Source organism: Electrona antarctica (assembly GCF_951216825.1).
Source record: "Electrona antarctica genome assembly, chromosome: 2".
Classification (NCBI taxonomy): domain Eukaryota; kingdom Metazoa; phylum Chordata; class Actinopteri; order Myctophiformes; family Myctophidae; genus Electrona; species Electrona antarctica.
The window spans coordinates 19,372,534-19,391,100 of record NC_136807.1 but is presented as its reverse complement, the minus strand read 5'-3'; the positions used below and the strand labels follow the sequence as shown (position 1 = coordinate 19,391,100).

General features: G+C 41.3%; 1 long non-coding RNA gene across 1 annotated transcript; it reads right to left on the bottom strand.

Annotated features, from left to right (window-relative positions):
• Nucleotides 1-469: 469 nt before the first annotated feature.
• LOC306941545 lies at nt 470-9,845 on the bottom strand. Its single transcript, XR_013792176.1, has 3 exons — nt 9,803-9,845; nt 1,261-1,359; nt 470-1,010 (listed from the first exon to the last, which is right to left on the bottom strand). It is a non-coding gene; the product is annotated as an uncharacterized lncRNA (long non-coding RNA).
• Between the last annotated feature and the right edge of the window lie 8,722 nt (nt 9,846-18,567).

The window sequence follows — 18,567 nt, the reverse complement described above, 5'->3', positions numbered from 1 at the left end:
TTAGAGTAATCTTAACTCCATACACACATACAAAACAGAAAAAGTACAAAAATCACGGCACTCCATCTTTAAGTGGCTAATTCAGAGAGAGAGCTTAATGATGGAAGCGGAGAACCATTATAGAGGCTCAATATACTATTGGGGTATGGTGTGTGCTGCAGTGCATACATTTAAGGCCTCAGTCACACTATTGAGACGGCTGTCTTGTCCGTGTCTTGTGTCTTGTCCGTGTTTAATGGCCACCCCAATGCATTTCCAATGGAAGTTACATGGTTTCACCAAACATTTTTGTTTGATGGGGGGAGGGGCACAACACAGCCATCTCCAGTTACTGTGACACAGTAAGAATGTGCACTCATTGAAAATTCATGCTAATAAATTGAATACTTAAATTGCAGAAATCAGTTTAAAGGTCATTTCAGATGAAAAGCGATTAACATGCCTAGTAATTCATTTTCAATGAGACCTGCATTTTTATTCTGTACGTGCGGAGAAGTCGAGGGGCGACAACGCAAGCGTATTTACGTGAGTATCGAGCCTAATCAGTATTTTAAGATAGTCAAATTTTTTGTTCAAGTTGACTTGCATGCACAATAAGGGGGCCCAAATATTTCTCACAGAGTAATTTGAAGGCGACCACCGACCACCTGAAAACCTAAGCCCTTAATTGTCATATTTGTGTGGCACTTAGATAAGATCAGTATGGCATGTACAACAGAACAGTTCTCTTTGAGTCATGCTTCCTCTCACAATAAAACTAAAGTTTTTTATGCCTCATCAGTCCTCCATTATGCTGATGCCCATGGCTGAATTATTAATGGACCCTTATGAATGGGAGGAGGAAACTCTATATTTCATTCAACTGTGTTTTTAAATGCACCAGCATGAAAGCGAGGGAACCTCAGCTGAACCCTCTTGGACGCTGGAAGGTGCTCCAGATGTAATGCGTTCTGTCTTCTGCCCAGGGAAAGGTTAACTCAGTGCCACGGATCAGGCCAGAAAGCAGAGAGCTGAAGTAGAGAGACAGTGAGTGATGAAACAGAAAACCTGAGAACACAATAACACACCCCTCTTTCTCTCCCTCTCTCATTCGATATGTGATCAAAACAGAGTTGACCATGTTCACATGGTGACCATTTTGCTCTTTTGTCATACCATGACATAACAACAAAATGGCCACTGTGTGAATATGCTCAATGGATGCACAAAGCTGAAATGACAACAGACACAGCACATGGCTATCTTGACATGCATTCTTACCTGCAGAACATACTGTGTAGATGGATTGATGGAACTCTAGTGGTTCCTCTCCCCTCCAGGTCTTGGTAGACTGGCATTGAGTCCATGGCTCACCCGCCACTATGGAAGAAACCAAGGAAGTGACTGTCAGCCGCTGGCACTGGGAGTTCATGACGCACAAAGAGAGACAGCTACAATGTGCTGAGAGGGTGGGGCAGGGACAGGTAGTCGCCAGTACGCACAACTGGTGCCAAATGTAGACTTATAAAACTATTTAACCTTCATTGAACACTATATGTCCCACTTTTATTCTTTGCTATCACTCTACCATGTTGTTAATTCACATTCCTACACGCCCGGACGCGCACACACGCACGCACACACACACACACACACACACACACACACACACACACGTGCACACACCAGGTCATGGAGGGACGACTATGCTGCCAAACATCCCAGGCTCCTGTTTTGAGAGGCATATTTACTTTGATTTATACAATGAGAGAACAAGGTGTGTGTGTGTGTGTGTGTGTGTGTGTGTGTGTGTGTGTGTGTGTGTGTGTGTGTGTGTGTGTGTGTGTGTGTGTGTGTGTGTGTGTGTGAGTGTTTGAGTGTTTGATTGGTAGTCACAGTGATGGCTGCAGAGTGAATGTCTCTTTTAAGTGTCTGGTTCCTAAACCCAACCCGGTCAGTTTTCATTTTCAGGTTGTTTGTTGCTTGTGTGCCCTGGTTGTGAAATGCTTCTAAAAGATTTAAAGGGACAGGAGGCATGGAGAGCAGTTAACAGTTACAGGATGCAACCGGACAGGGCTCCCAGGAAAACCTACTGTATATTGGCCAATGGCTTAAGGGCATGTTATACTTTGATGAATGCAGTATAGAACACTGTACATCTGGTCTACAAAGTTTGTATCAGGTATTTTCAATGTGCCACACACGGCACACATGTATAAATCCAGGCACAAGACCAAAGAGGATGGAGTTTCATCAATGGTTGATGTTCTTCAGGGAATTTACAGCTTTAGAGTAAATTCAGAACACAACCCTGTTCAAAATCTCAGCAGTTACAAACAACAAATTATTCATTGTTACATACTGTAACAAAAAGAAATGTGCATTAACTGGTCCAGCAGTTGTCAACACCTCATGTGACATGCACAAATACTCAAAAGCTGTTGTATAAAATGAATACTGTATAACAATCAGAATACATGCATAGTTGGAATATACTTGAATCGAGTGCTACAGTTTGTAGTCCCAAAACACGGTCATTCTGGAGTTCACAATGGGTTCCCTCACCAGATTTTCAAGGCTTTTCGATCAAGACCAAGAGAGTTTCATGTCTTGTTCTGTAATATAAATAATGCCAATAATATCACAGCTGAATTAAGAAGCTGTAAACTTCTAAATTGCATGCATGTGGTAAACAAAATGTGCAAAGTGTGTTGCGTCCCTTCTTTTCACCTTTGTCTGATAGATGCTAGTTAACCATTAATTATCTTGTAGACCAAAAACATCACACCCGTGTGAAGTGAGGGGCGCTCTTATCATCATACATCATCATGACGTAACATGTTGATTTGCTCAGACACATACTGTGTATGATGTAAATTCTCCATTCATTGTCAATGGGAATTTAACAGAAATACCAATTTGCTCAGACACATGACGTAAATTCTCCATTCATTGGCAATGGGAATTTAATCAGTGTTGTACGAAAAAAGTTGGCTCGTCTACACATAAATTCTCCATTCATTGTCAATGTCATTTAATGTTTGTGTTTGGACAAAATAGCTGATTTGCTCAGACACATATGACGTAAATTCTCCATTCATTATCAATGGCATTTAATGTTTGTGTTAGGACAAAAACCTACACTCAGGGGTTCTCAACCATTTTGTCTGGGGACCCCCGGAAATGCTTTGGCCATGTCTCGCGACCCCCGCCCCCCTCCCCACCACCAATACAAACTGACTGCAAAAATAACCTTAATAATCAAGCAAATATATAATAAATGAATACTGAAACCAGATATAATCATTAAGGAAAGTTTATGCATGCACCACGTACTATGTAAACTCTTAATTTCCATTTTCCAGCCATTCAGTTGCAAAAAAATCAAATTGAAAATAATTTGGGGACCCCCCAAAATAATTTGGCGACCCCCCCACCCTCTAGCTCAATATAGGAATAGAAATATTGACAGCCAAGAAAACTCCATCAGAAGGACATCTGGAACACAATCGTTCACTCGCCCTTGGAAAGTATTATTAAGATAAGATAATGACACGATTTATTCATGGTTCACATGACTCATCTGTCACTAGCGTCATGGTGGAACTTCAACCTGTTTTACGCACTTTCTCCATTTAACGACGTTAACGTCTACATAAATGTTCAGATTTCAAATATAAAGTGCTCACCCTAGGGCCACAGATGTTACAATTCTCCTCTGGCGGGTATATGCGCTGGTATAATGTTTTTATATTGGCCGTGCATACAGAATGTTTTCATGTTGCATGTGTGCCTTCCCTCACTTCTAAAAATATCACTAGTCAAATTAACTACACATCGTAAAACCGGCACTTTGTCAGCACTGCCCAGAGCCCTGTACATGTAAATGTACAGACGTCTGTCGCATCAGCTTGCATTTCAGATACATATGATGCTGTTCTGACCGTAGCTTAACAGGCTCATTATTGACAATTCATAAGAAATGAGCCTCCAGCCTCACACAGTGAGGTGACGGGAGTTCCATCCATTGCATTGAGTCTGCAATGCTGTGTGTGTGTGTGTGTGTGTGTGTGTGTGTGTGTGTGTGTGTGTGTGTGTGTGTGTGTGTGTGTGTGTGTGTGTGTGTGTGTGTGTGTGTGTGTAAGCCTGGGCGTTATGGACAAAATCAAATAATAGTATACATTTTCTTTTACATTTTTCAACAGTTGGTAAAAATAGCAAGTTCCAAATGGTAAGTTCATGATCCGGCACGCGTTGTGAGCTTGTAGATCTTCTATTCTCACTATGTTTGACAATTTTAGAAAATATGAAATTATATTAAATAAGGCTTAAAGGACCACTTCACCACTTTTCAACTTCTCTTCCTATAATTGGTCCTAACTAATGTTCATGATAAAATACCACCATTTTTTTCTAATCAGTCTGTGTCTCATAGGAAGGCTGTGGGCAGTTCAGAAACCCGTCCACCAGTGACATCATCGATGGTGAATCCAAGCTAATAGAAACGGCAGGCTTTCTTTTCCTGAAAAGTTGCAATGCAAAAGTTGAAGCCATCGTTCTCACGATAATACAAATCTAAATATATTTTAAAACAAATCTTGTTTTAAACAAAATCTGCCTAATGATGATGTCACTGGTGGACGGGTGTCCGAACTGCCCAAAGCCCTCCTATGAGACACAGACTGAGTAGGAACAAATGGTGGTGTTTTATCATGAACATTAGTGAGGACCAATTATATGAAGAGATGTTGAAAAGTGGTGAAGTGGTCCTTTAAGTGATAAAAACCAAGAAAAACGCCATATGCCAGTTTCATGATATCAAAAATCACAGAAGATACCCAGTTTCATATCACAATATTGATATAATGTTGATATTGCCCACCCCTAGTGTGTGTGCAAGAAATAGTTTATTCTCCTTGATGGTGTCGCATGCCTAAAATAGCAGATCTACACAACACATTGCGATAAATCAGGCTTTAGAGGAAAGAGATAGTGAGAGACGGTAGCAGTGGCAGCTGCATTGCAGACCATTGGCAGACAGACATTCTGGCATTATCTCAGAATGTGGCACCTTTTGGACGCTAGAGCATACATTTGCCTATAATGTGCTTATTATGCTCTGTGGTGTGATGTGATGAAATACTATTAACTTGCCTTGCTTAAGTCATCTCTTGTGTCAGGGACGCTTTCTATGTTCTGATCAGCTGCCCTGAACACAGACTGGTATGAGATGGGGCTAGAGAGGCTTGCTATGTAAAAGGCTCTGAGTGAGAAGCCTTCTCACAATGATTCTCCCAAAAGGAAGGCCTGCGTCAGCAGGAAGCAAAGACAACGATATGAACACCAACAAAGAGTAGACTACATGATGTGTATAACGCACGCACGCACGCACGCACGCACGCACGCACGCACGCACGCACGCACGCACGCACGCACGCACGCACGCACGCACGCACGCACACACACACACACACACACACACACACACACACACATATATATATATATATATGCTGGACAAAAGCAAAACAATTTTACATTTTAACAATTAAAAGAAACATCCACAGGTATATTAATGTCCTGTTTCTCATCAGCATAAGACTTTGTCCCTACAATGTTAGCACGAGAGCAATACTTCCTAACCAATCAAATAATGCACTTGTTTCTGTTTAGCCAATAAAAAACCTCCGCAACCAGTGCTTGCAGAGGTAGAGGAACTCCTCCCAACCAATGAGAGGCCAGCTTTGGCACAGAGGCCTGTGATGCAGCAGCTTTAGGAAGTCCAGGCAGCACATGTGAATTGGAGAACTGCCAATGCACAGTCACCAAGACAGCAAGGTAAACAACTTCTCTCTGTCTCCCTCTTTTCAATCTGTATGTCTCTGATCCCGAGCTATGACATTTTCCCCTTTTCACCAAGAAAGACAGAGGGAACGACAGCGAGAGAGTGGGAGGGGGGGGGGGGGGGGGGTGGTTGGGGGGGTTGAGAGGGGAGGGCTACAAAGGCTGTGTACTAGAATAAATCCAGCCCCAGAGATGACTGCGTCACCTCCTCTGTGTCTAACTACGCAGAAACAATTGTGTCCTGACTCTCAGAAGGGTTTCGCCGAATCCCGGCAGCCTCCAGAGGGGCAAAACGGATCACATGACTAAGCTGCCACCAGCCACAGGCTCTGAGCAGGTCTGTTGTGTGATAACGACATACAGCCTGGACTCCTGCCAGCCTCTGCCTTCCATCCTCCCTCTGTCCTTTCCAACTCCGTCAAGAGTTAACCACAACAAGTAGTACAGACATCAACAGTCGTATATACCGTGTGTGTATTCTGTATGTCACAGCTACAGTAGGTGGAATGCTACCCTCTATTGTTGAAAGTAATGCAAATAAAATCCATTTCTTATTATTACCATTACAATGCTGTATTTACCTGGTCGCATCTATATGAATCATGCGCAATGTAGTTTCAGAACTGGTCAGACGGCACATAATGCGAGATCACACTCATGTACTTCAAAACACGTAATCATCTGTGTCAGTCAAAGTGATGGTGGCAAAGCTGCAATATTTGATTACCGCGATAATTCTCAGCAAAACATTCAGGAGAGTGCGCTTTGCCTCGATAATAAGAACCGTCCAGAATATTTTCTCGTTAACCCTTTTGCTGCCTCTCAGCCAACCAGACACAAACCTTACCATTCCATCAAAACAACAGGACTCAGACCCAGAGAAACTGTGTACCATCTTCAGCATCCATGTTGAAACTCCCGATACCAGCCCACAGGAACTACACAGTGCTCACACACATACGGCGTGCATTGTTGCGACAGGCAAAGCAGATGAAAACTACCGAAGATGAAGGGGAGGAGGAACCCGAGGTTGTCCGAAACCACTGTGTCCACTCTCAGGTGGAAAATCCGATGACTCCGAGCTCCTGTTATCTTAGCCACACTGCCCCCCCCCCCCCCCCCCCCCCCCCCCCCACATGTGAAAAAGTGACGTAGCAACTAATCCAAAACCTCTCTTATTCTTGCTCTCTGACTTGCTCTCCTTACCTCCCTCTATCTATCTCCTCTCTTTCTCTCTCTCTCTCCCTGCCTGCCTCTCAAACACAAGCGCACACTATTTTTATCTTGTTGCAACAGCAGAATTGCTCTCTTAGACTTCTTGGGTGAACTGACACACACAACAAAACAGATATACGGTACACAAAACACACATTAACGCTCGCACCTACAATCCACACTACAAACCCCACTACTCCTGTTCCTCAGTGTGACGCAGCAGTTATTTCTCTGTGCTTTCCTTTTTTTTGTCACTGTTGTGCTTCACATACGCAGCAGCTTCTTGAACTAGTCAAGCCACGCACTTGCCAGCTGCCACGCAAGACACAAGCAGAGCTGCAGTTTAAGGGACGGCTCGCATGGCTCCCTGTCGCCCATTCTGTAACGCTGCTGTGTCCCCATTCCCCCCCTGTGGCCGCTTTTAATTGGATCTCTCTCCCTCTCTGCTAGCCGTCTCTGGTGCTCTACTCACCGCTCTCAGCAGCAAGAGAAACACTCTGTCTGTGAGCTGAGCTGCCTGTTTCCTCCTCGATCACCTGACAACCTACTGATTTTAAAGGCACATTGCAGACTTGTGCGTTAGTTGCATAACCACCCGGATGGTCTTTTTTTGTTGCTTGTTTTTAACACTTGCCTTAACGAGGGATGCCACAAAGCTCCTGCGGTATGCTTTAGAATAGATGTCGGGGTATGTTTACATTTGTTTCTGATACTGACGTCATTGACGGGATTAGTTAGTCATGTTGTTTTGAGATTCGGCTAATAAATCCACATCTGAACAGTGAACATCATCCTCTTTGCATCCAGATATCTTTGTGGTGTAGACTCTAAAAAAAATAGGGAGTGTGACGTGAATGACAGTCTGCCATGTGACCATGAACAGGCCTATCTGCTGTACTTCCTGTTTCAAGTCTAGGAGCTGTCTACAGCAGCTTTGCAAAACCTGGGGGGTTGAGTAAAATGTATTCAGTTCTTACACTCCGGATTTTGATGTACGTGTTGAAATACTGTAATACGGTATATTATGTTGCTGTCGAGCAGAAACCTTGTATCTCCATATTTCAACTTTTGATGTTTTTTTGTTTTTACCAGCTGCTGTGTAAGGCTTCGTACACACATAAAGAACAACTGTGCTGTGCCCTGCCTGTGTTTCATGGCTGCCCCAATGCTTTTCTAATGGAAGTCACGTGGTTTGACCAAACACTTGTGTTTGATTGCCCCCCCCTCCCCCCCATCACACACAACTGTTTGGTCAAACCACGTGACTTATATTGGAAATGCATTGGGGCGGCCATTAAACACGGACAAGACACAAGACACAGACAAGACAGCCGTCTCAATAGTGTGCCTGAGGCCTAAGCACAGCTGGTCTACTGTTAGTTCTCTCGGCTTGGCTTTCACGCCCACTTGCTGTAGTAGTGACCTATCTGTCTCATTGGCTGCCGTAGTGACAACCTATCGTCCTGATCTAGGCAACCAGACACTTTTTGCCTCTAGCTGACCTCTCAGCCAATGGGATAGCATTGCAGCCAGCATGCGAGGTGTGCGTGTGCGTGCGTCATGTAAAATATGACTGTAATGTTTTTGTAATTAATTCCATAGCCACTTTGTCATACTACAGTGTCACACAAAAGTATCATAAATAGCTGATCTACAAGAAGAGAATGTAAAAGATAAAAAGGAAATATTACCTATAGTCACCTTCTTAAACTAATGGCCGATGTCATTTTTATTTAAGTTTTTCAGGAAAAAAGAAAAAGAACAAAACGGATCCAAAACTATATGATATTTCTTATCTTCATTGATAACGTTTATAACTATTACATCAAAATAACATGTATATAACATAAGAGGATTAAATAGAATTAAATAGGATTAAACTTGACTTAGGCCAATTTACTTACTACATTTACTTACTAAACTTAAGAAAATTTCACAAAACCATGTGACTTAGGCCAATAAAAGCCTATTTTAGCCTAAGTCACACTCTAAACTGAGCAGGATCAGCATGATCCTATTCAATTAGGACGTTGGTGATTTTTACCAGAGGTGGCCAGTGTTATGAGGAGGCAAAAAAAAGAAATTCCTCAAAAGATGACATAGGCAGCCTGGGCCGTGGCTCAGCGGTCCAGGCACCTTGGCCGGTAGCCCAAGCCTGGCAGTGTGCCGCGGGTTTGACTCCTGATCACGACGGCCTTTACTGCATGTCACCCCCCATCTCTCTCCCCATTTCCTGTCAGCCTACTGTCTATCCCTCTATAAAAAATATAAAATAAAGGCGAAAGCCACAAAAAAACATTTAAAAAAAATGACGCACGCTATTAGTTTAAGAAGGTGACACTAATATATATTGTAGGCTTAACCACTCCTCCTATCCTATACACATGACCGGCGTCCTCCAGGGGTCACTCTGTACTATAGTATGTGCCCCATTTTTCCCTCTAGTCTTCTAGAGTAGACCATATCTCGTCGTTGAAAATAGCTGACCTATAACCTCACAAGGTTATAGGTCACAGGCAGCTACAGGTTGTGAGCTTGTGGATTTGGTTATTTTCACCAAATATTCGCTCCAGAATATGTACTGTATGGTTCATGTGGTTAAAGTATACTCTGCAGTGTTTTACATCTTAACAAAGTTCCACAGTAGCAGTATCTTTAAATGGACTGTGCCCTTGTCTTAACAGTCTGTTTTGGGTTTGTTAATCATTAGCAGGATTTATTTAAAGATTTGGCCCTTAGCCGCTTTATCTGATGGTTCACATACCTCATTTGGCAACTTCTTAATTTCTTATGGAAATGAGACATTTTGAGCTGTGGAGAGAACACAAAAGGAGAAAAATAATGTATAATGTAGTTTATTTTTTTCACTGGTGTGTTCCAACTTCCAGTGGTAAAGTAACCATCACAGCTGAGACTCCAGATCATATCAAAACATCAAACAGTGCTCTGTTGGCGAAAGCCAAGAGGAAAGGTAGAGGACTGTAACCCTTCTGAACCTCCTCTGGACCTGAGCCTAACAATAACAACAAGGAAGTGGCTGAGTCATATACTTTTTGAGACTCTCATGTGGGGATACTTATTACTTATAGCCACTTTGAACCTGGATTTACTATATATTTTTTAAGATATTTTGTATGTGGCTTTCGCCTTTATTTTATTTTTATAGAAGGATTGGTATACAGTAGCCTGACAGGAAATGGGGAGAGAGATGGGGGGGGTGACACGCAGTAGACGTCGTCGGGATCGGGAGTCGAACCCGCGGCACACTGCCAGACTGGATTACCAGCCAAGGTGCGCAGACGGCTACGCCAGCCGCCCGGGGGCTTTACTATTTTTATGTAATTTTAGGCATAAATGTAAAAAAGAAATTACTTACAAAAAATCTTTTAAAAAATGACGACAATAACAAATCTATAAGAAAACTCACAACATGTCATACAACAAAGTATATACAGTAGGTGGTTAAGTTCTATATGGATAACATACCGTAACTGTGCACTAGTCTGGGGAATAGTTGTCTAATAATCAGATTTTGTTTTGTTTTTGTTATACATTGGAATTCACTGATTGAGTGGATCGTGGTTGAGGGCCTTGAAATCCATGTCTAATTTTGGCTGTTGCAGCAGTGAATATTAGCACTGCTATCACTGCTACATTACAACATACTGTACAGGACAGTACCAGCATCCAGCAGGTCCAATGGGAAGAACAAGCTCTGTTCTTTCACTGTTATAAGCTCCCCTATTCTCAGCAAGACTGGTTATTAGGTCTGTCTGCAGTTCTGACGCACAAAGTCCCCTTTATGTGCTGAGCTAAAACAAGACCTTATTTGTCTCAGCCAACAGTGTAAACAAAGATAATTTACGTTTGTTTCTGTTCATTTCCATGATTATTTATCAAGAAGACCTGCACACATAAATCTGCATTCAGCAAATGCTTCCATAAGCTAAATATTTAGCAGCCTTTAAGCACTGGATTTAACCTATTTTCTTGGTTTAAAATGTTCTGCTAACTTCGCAATTGCTGACTACGACTCAATATTGGGCTACAGCCAATTACTATTATATGATACTTTGTTGTGCCTTGTATTACCTTGCATTGTGACAATAGTTGTTTAAAAGCTTTGTCTACACCCACTGTCAAAGCAGATACATTATACCACCCTTACGGTTCCATTTCTCTCAGGGGTAAAATGAACACTTGAGATTTTACTGTATAAGAGAGTACTGAGAGTATTAGCAATTCTATACAGTATTGTGAAATGTAAGGGATCTATCTGAGAGATCAAAGCATGATCACTCTGAGAAGACTCGTACATGCCGGAATTATTGATCAGGTTATTGATCTACTGTTTTAGACACAAACAATTGAGTGTGGCCTATAGTATCTACTCCTCTTGAGTAGACACTCAGTCTAGGTACCAGCACAGGATACTGTTACGTTTTGGAAGTGTTGTATAGAAACGTAACAATCATTGTGATTAACGAAACAGCAATAAAGAAAATATGTACTTTGCAGTGCATAAAATATGAACTTTTATAACTTAAATATAAGCTACAGCACACTGTATAATGAATGAATAATGACTCATACAGCAAATAAGGTAGAAATTCAATATGTCTGTAACAGTAAATACTAAATACTGTCACATAATGTAGTCTTGATAAAGAATTATAGCTATAACATTCCAAACCACCCATTATTCCCATTTAAGCACTTCTGAGTATAAAACCACTCAAAGCTACATGTGACTTTAACATGAATGAGAATTGTTTTTTTTAGACTGACAATGATGCATGAATTGTGGTGCTTCCTATCCTGTCTGCTATTTGTATTCTTCATTGACAGGACTTTGTGTTAATTTTAGCCACATCATCTCACAGCTGTGCCTGTTCCACTTCCTAAATCTTAATCTCTCCCAGGGAAGGTGCCCAGGCAGTTCCCTTGATGTTGTTGAAATGGAAGCTGCATAGCCCACAAAAGCACAAACACGTGTTGTATGCCAGCTCTTTTGCTGACAAATTGCATACAAAACACTATTAATGTGTAGGTTTCGTCCACATATTAATATACTTTGTACGTTGTGTTGTGCGTTGTGCACCAAAAATAGTTGATCTACAAGCTTCCAAAAGCTTGTTTGAGCCTGTCCGCTATTTTCAGTGTGCAACATTGATGTGCAATTAATACAAAATAGGCTTACCTGTAAAAAGACGTTTTACAAATCAACAACTGAGTGCTGAATTGAGACACCATGTTTGTGTTTTATTAGGACTTCTGTGGAACTTGCTGTTTACATCAGGTGATCGCAATACCTCATTTTATCTGTAAAAGAGAAAGTAATCAATTGTTTAGCAAAAGGTAATCACAAAGTTACAAATCAAAAATGCCTAAATTGTAAATTGAATCACAAAGTTACAAATTTAATTAAGTGTTTTGTTGTTTCCACCATAATTATGATACCATATTTTTGATAGGAGTAAACATATTCAAATTTCCTTTGTCTAATAATAATAATAATAAATTGTATTTATACGGCGCCTTTCATGGCACTCAAGGTCGTACAACAGGTTAAAACAGTTTATACAAACACAGTTAAAATCAAAACATAACTAAGGTACAGCTTGCAGCAGAAGACAACAGTCTCTCAGGACTCTCTCAGGAAATCATCTCCTTATCCCAGTCATGGAGGTTTGGGAACTTTACCGGTAGTACAATGCTGTTTCATTACAGTGTCATTATCTTCACTTTATATATATTTTGTAATATTACAATTATTCTTTACAATAATACTCATTGAGTCTTTCTAACAACACTGCATTAAATGATCAGGATCTAAAGCCGCTGAATTGCGCCATCTCGTGTTGAGTGGGAGTACCGGTTTGGAGGGTTTGTTTACACGAGTAATAAAAAGTGCGCATCACATAGAAACCTCTGGATTGACGGAGCTGAGTCGAGGACATGACACAGCAGGCTCTACAAGAGAGAACTAGTACAAGTTATTCACATAGCTCAAAGTAATAACACAGCTTTGTATAAGCCAACAACATTTTGAATAACAATCATTACATAATATCAAGTTCATGAACGACTAGAACAAGAAAGTTTAATAGTACATGTAGGCCTACAATTCATTTCACAATATTATGCTACCTAGACTAGTATTAGCTTATTAGTATTTTGACGTTTAGCATATTGTTGAGAATAACAAGCCCAATGTCACGAATTATAGGCTAACATATTATGGAAAATAAATATATACATTTCCCAATATAAATTAAATCCCTCTGGACGTAGCATTGAAACTTTCTATTATTTCTGAAATCCTCCAGCCAACCATGTCAGTCATCCCACAATCGAATAAACAAAGTGTATTGTTTCAACTATTCATAAATACATTAAATACACAATTTAACATGCGATAATGGGGGGGATGGCTTGGCTACAGGATTCAGCACTACTGTACTAATTACTCACACAGGGTCAAATTGAACTGCGCAACATCTTCATGAGCGACACATTCTTTGTGAGCCACGCAGCAGCATCCCTCTCCTCTCCATCCCTCCATGCTCTTCTCCCAGTCCTGATCCACACAGCCTCCGTCTCTGTAGTACATTAACCTTTAATTCTAGTATTGTTTAATAAAGAAAAGTTATAGCTACCAAATCAAATCAGTTCAATTGTCGCCATTTAGACAAGAGGGGAACCATTTAAATGATATAGCCTAGCCCTACCCATACACTGACAAAATCATGGCAAAATCATACAGAGCGATTTGAGGATCGTTTAGGACGGTGGTTAATATAAAGGAAATCAACTTGAGTTTCATCAGGCCAGCCAACGGTTTTCCATGGTGATGAAGTGTGCCCATGCAATGATTTGAACAGAATAGATCCTCATCCTCTCGTAGAATGGAGATTTGAGAGGAGGACTTACCTGCGTCTCTCTAGTGAATCCATCCATTGCTGCTGCACCACCAACCTCGCCATAATGTATCTGTACTGTAGCATCGTTCTGTGGTGGTCCCCCTTGGGTGATTTAATTCAGGACGGTTCCTGCCTGGGATCCATCGACATTTTCGCATGTCCACACCAAAGCCCCGCCCACACTCACACACCCCCGTTCTTTGATTGGTCGTTGTGCTAAAACGTTCAATTGCGTCGACAGAGTCACGTGCTTTTGACGCATGTTTACAAACAGATGCAGCGCCCCTAGCGAGTAGGTACAAATATGTTTGTGTCAAATCTACAGGAACACACGCGCACGCTCACACGCACACACGAGTTGTTGTTGTGCACGTGTTGCGCTTGTGTGTGTGTGTGTGTGTGTGTGTGTGTGTGTGTGTGTGTGTGTGTGTGTGTGCGCGCGCGCGCGTGCGTCACGGTGTGTGTGTGTGGCCTACAGTACATACTGTATTATTGAATATGTTATGAATGAATATGAATATCTTCTGCAAATATTTTGTAATACTTCTAATTTAGTAACTTCTAATAGTTCTATACTTCTATTATAGAACTATTAGAAGTTACTAAATTAGAAGTATTGCAGTAGTGAGGGGGCGCATCCGGTGAAAGCCGGAATTGCGCTCAATGTAAACGGGAAGTAAACGAGGGGGAAATGTCTTTCGGCCACAAACGGGATTAAAACACGTCTTTATTGAAAACTACGGACTAATACATTGCCCAAGCACCACGTAGGAATCTCTAACACTTGGTGCATCAGGGTAAGCACCTTATATTTTGCTTTTGTACATGTTCGGACGGAGCTCTAATTGCCGGTTACCAATTGAAAATCCAAAAATACATCTACGAGAGTCTAAATCCTAGGTTGTCTGCAAAAAAAAACGATTATTCTAATTTCTCATGCATTCTGCTGATACACTGAGCATGCGTAGAAACATGTTAAACTTTGCCCCTGAAATGTCATTAGGTAGTAGCCACAGCAGGGGGCGTCCTAACCCAAGCATATTACAAACGATCCATCAGTTGAACTATTTTTTTTGGTTCCTCGTCATAATATACGTTTTGCTCAGAATTGATTCATTCTACAATATTATACATGACATATACCTTGAAGATATGGCTCATCTTCTCTTCAGATACATTAGAGCTATCTATGTTGGCATTAGAGGACCAGAGCTAGGACAGTTGTGACTCCATGGATAATGCATAACATGTGATGCTGCCCCCCCTCCGCCCCTCCCATTAGTAATTCAGAGGACACACATATTTCTGTATTTCCACTATGTATTAATGCATGACAGAATCTTAAATTGGTTTGTGACAACGACATCTTGTATCACTTTTTCAAAACCATGTTATAAAGTAAGTGCTTTACAGCAAGAGAACAAATATGCAGAAAATGTATCATGTCACAGAGCACAATGTTCTACTACCCCTGCAGAGGATGGCCACCTGAGCCTACACATAAAGCTCCATTATCTGCTGTAAAACGAAGTGCCCAGTTTGGGACATCGTGACCTTGACCATTCTATGATGCTAATTTAAACTCAAATGAATTTGAGTTTGCTGCACTCTTAGTGAGTGCAGCAAACAAGCGATACAGTAGCATCAAAGTTGTACAATGCTTACAGACTGTTTCCTACAGCCGAACATGACACAGAGGCCTGGTCCTAGCTTTATGTGTAGGCTCAGGTGGCCATCCTCTGCAGGGGTTCTCTTGCTGTAAAGCACTTTATAACATGGTTTTGAAAAAGTGATACAAGATGTTGTTGTCACAAACCAATTTAAGATTCTGTCATGCATTAATACATAGTGGAAATACAGGACCTTGTTGTGTGTGCTCTGAATTACTAATGGGAGGGGCGGAGGGGGGGCAGCGTCACATTTTATGCATAAAATTGATTAGACATGGAATCCTGGGTCACAAGGCTGTTTTGTGAGAAGTTAGTTATGTGCCGAGGGCTAGACTTTGGCGGGCCTGGCCGATGGGACATGGACCGGGTGGGTGTGTCAGGGCACTCCCTCATGAGTGCACATCAGTCACTGGGGCCCCATATTTTGCCTTATGAATGGCCCCTCCCTTAATGTGGATCTCATCATTGCATCAGAGGAGCACATTCCTGCTGGGTTTTCCCATGATGCATGTTGTTTTGATAGAATGAACAGTTACTGTATAGCACAGGACCCATTTTTATGGATCGTGACTTAGTAAATATAGTATACTTTTTGAATTTAAAAAATGCTATAATCAAAAGATTTGTTTCAAAATAATTTTAATTAAAAACTGTACATATGGTGATTTCGAGTGAGCCAGTACAGTACAGTGACAGTACAGTACAGTACAGTACAGTAGAGGGTACAATAGAGGGACCCCCACACGGTAACTATGTCATTTCTCAACCGTTTCAGACGCGGGGCGGCTCGTCGGAATCGGGCTGGCACCCTGGGTCTGGAACTTCCGCCCCACTTACTAGTTTGGGTCCAAAAATTCTCTTCTGGGTCTCAGGCTCCATTTGGTTACATTTTGAACATGAGTTACATTCCACCAAAGTGAAGACAAAGAGGTGAAAGATGTGACGCGTGCCCTCTGCCAGTCGTAGAAACACAAGAAACACAAAGATGGCTCATGTTTGCTTTGGGCTCTAGCATGGTTAGAGTTGTATCAATAACCCAGTATTACATTGTGAAGGAGCGTGGAAGTGTGGTGTTGAGTGTGGTGTTCCACTTAACTTTGTAGGGCAGCCATAGCCGAGTGGGTAGAGAGGCCAGGTTGACCCTCAGCTTGCCCAAGCTCTATCGAAAAAATGTCCCTGAGCACGACAGCAGACATGTGTCCCTATGCGCTCATCTGAGCTATCTTAGCATCCATCTGCTAGGCAGTAAAAGTAATTTCCCCTTCGCCAGGGATTACTCTTCCCTAACTTGATTTAATTGGACATTGAATTTGAAAAATAATAAATTATTAAAAACTCACACACCAGCCTGTAACTTGGTTTGTCCTTGTCTGACCATCTTGCTGAGAAGTGGGCTTGCTTTGTGTGAGTCTTATGACTGCTGAGCAATTTCTTTTATTGCTTTACTCTACAGAACAACCAGTCAGATTTGTACATTGTAGTGCAGTATATTTTGTACTGTTTATTGTCCTAATCCTACACAATAGCGATGCTTATGTAGAAAGCATGGCTTTCTCCTCCAAGGCAAGACTATGCAGCCAGTTCTCCAATCATTGCGTTGGATCCGAGGATATCCCTTCAGCTTGGCCGCCAATGTTCACCCAGCTCATTATAGCATTTTAGCGATTGGGAATATGAGTCTATTTATTGGTTGTTGTTGCCTTTATTTGTTTGACTTGGTTACTTTCTTGTACCTATTTAAAGAGATTTATAAGAAGCCATGATGCTGTACTTTTTTGTTGAATATTTTCAGCAGACATGACAAGATTTTCATCCAAGTGTAATGTCAAGCTTGGTAAAGTGCTGTCATTGTGATTTCTCGCTTTTCTGTGCTGGGGAAAAGAAAATCCATCAGGGAGAAAAACCTGTAAGTGTCCCATGGACATAATGTATTATTTCAGTGGAGAGACCTGTTAGCAGAGGTTATCCTGTGCTGCCTTACAGAGGTCACATTTGACTTGACTGTCTTGTTGAGAGCCAAGCATCCAGTCAGTGTAATAATGTGAGGAAGGAAGTTGGTAAACATTCCTGATCCACAGTGGTGGAAAATGTAGGCCTACTCTTTTTACTTAAGTAAAAGTTTCAATACCGCAATGTAGAGAAATACTCTGTTACTAACTTACTATACAAGTAACAACCCTATATTTAAAGTTTTCAATCTTTTGGAAACGCATCGCGTCGCATTGTGAGCTTGTAGATCGGTTATTTTCAAAGGGGGGAATGTGAATTGTATATTGGGCTGAAGTGGTTGTATGCTTTGTAATAATAATAATCAAAATCTACGAAGTAACTAGTAACTAAAGTTTTCAAATAAATGTAGTGGAGTAAAAAGTACAATATTTGGATCTGAGATGTAGTGGAGTAGAAGTAAAGTAAAAATACCTCATAATTGTACTTAAGTACAGTACTTAAGTAAATGTAGGCCTACTTAGTTACTTTACACCACTGCCGGTCCATAGCTTCCTTATAGGAACATTCTGAATAGGACAGAAGTAATGGAAGTCATGACAGACTGCAGCAAAACAGTTTGGGGTACATGAAGCAGGGTATTACTTAAAGGGCAAATTCACCCCTTTTGCAACCAGATCTTATTTTAATGATGTTTGGGAGACAAGAAACACTTTCCTGGGGTTTTTTATGTGGGTAATATGTTTTTCTTTTAGATATTTTAGTATTTCAAAGTGTCCATGGACTCCATGATGTCATGGACACTGGGCTCACAAGCTTCCTGGACTATGTTGTCTCAGTAAGACAGCCCTCCCCCTATCCACAAGGAGGAGCAGTGCACCAAAGCATTATGGGAATTGTAGTGTTTCTTGTCTCCCAAACATCATTAAAATAAGATCTGGTTGCAAAAGGGGTGAAGTGGCCATTTAATGGTTAAGATAGTGTATAGG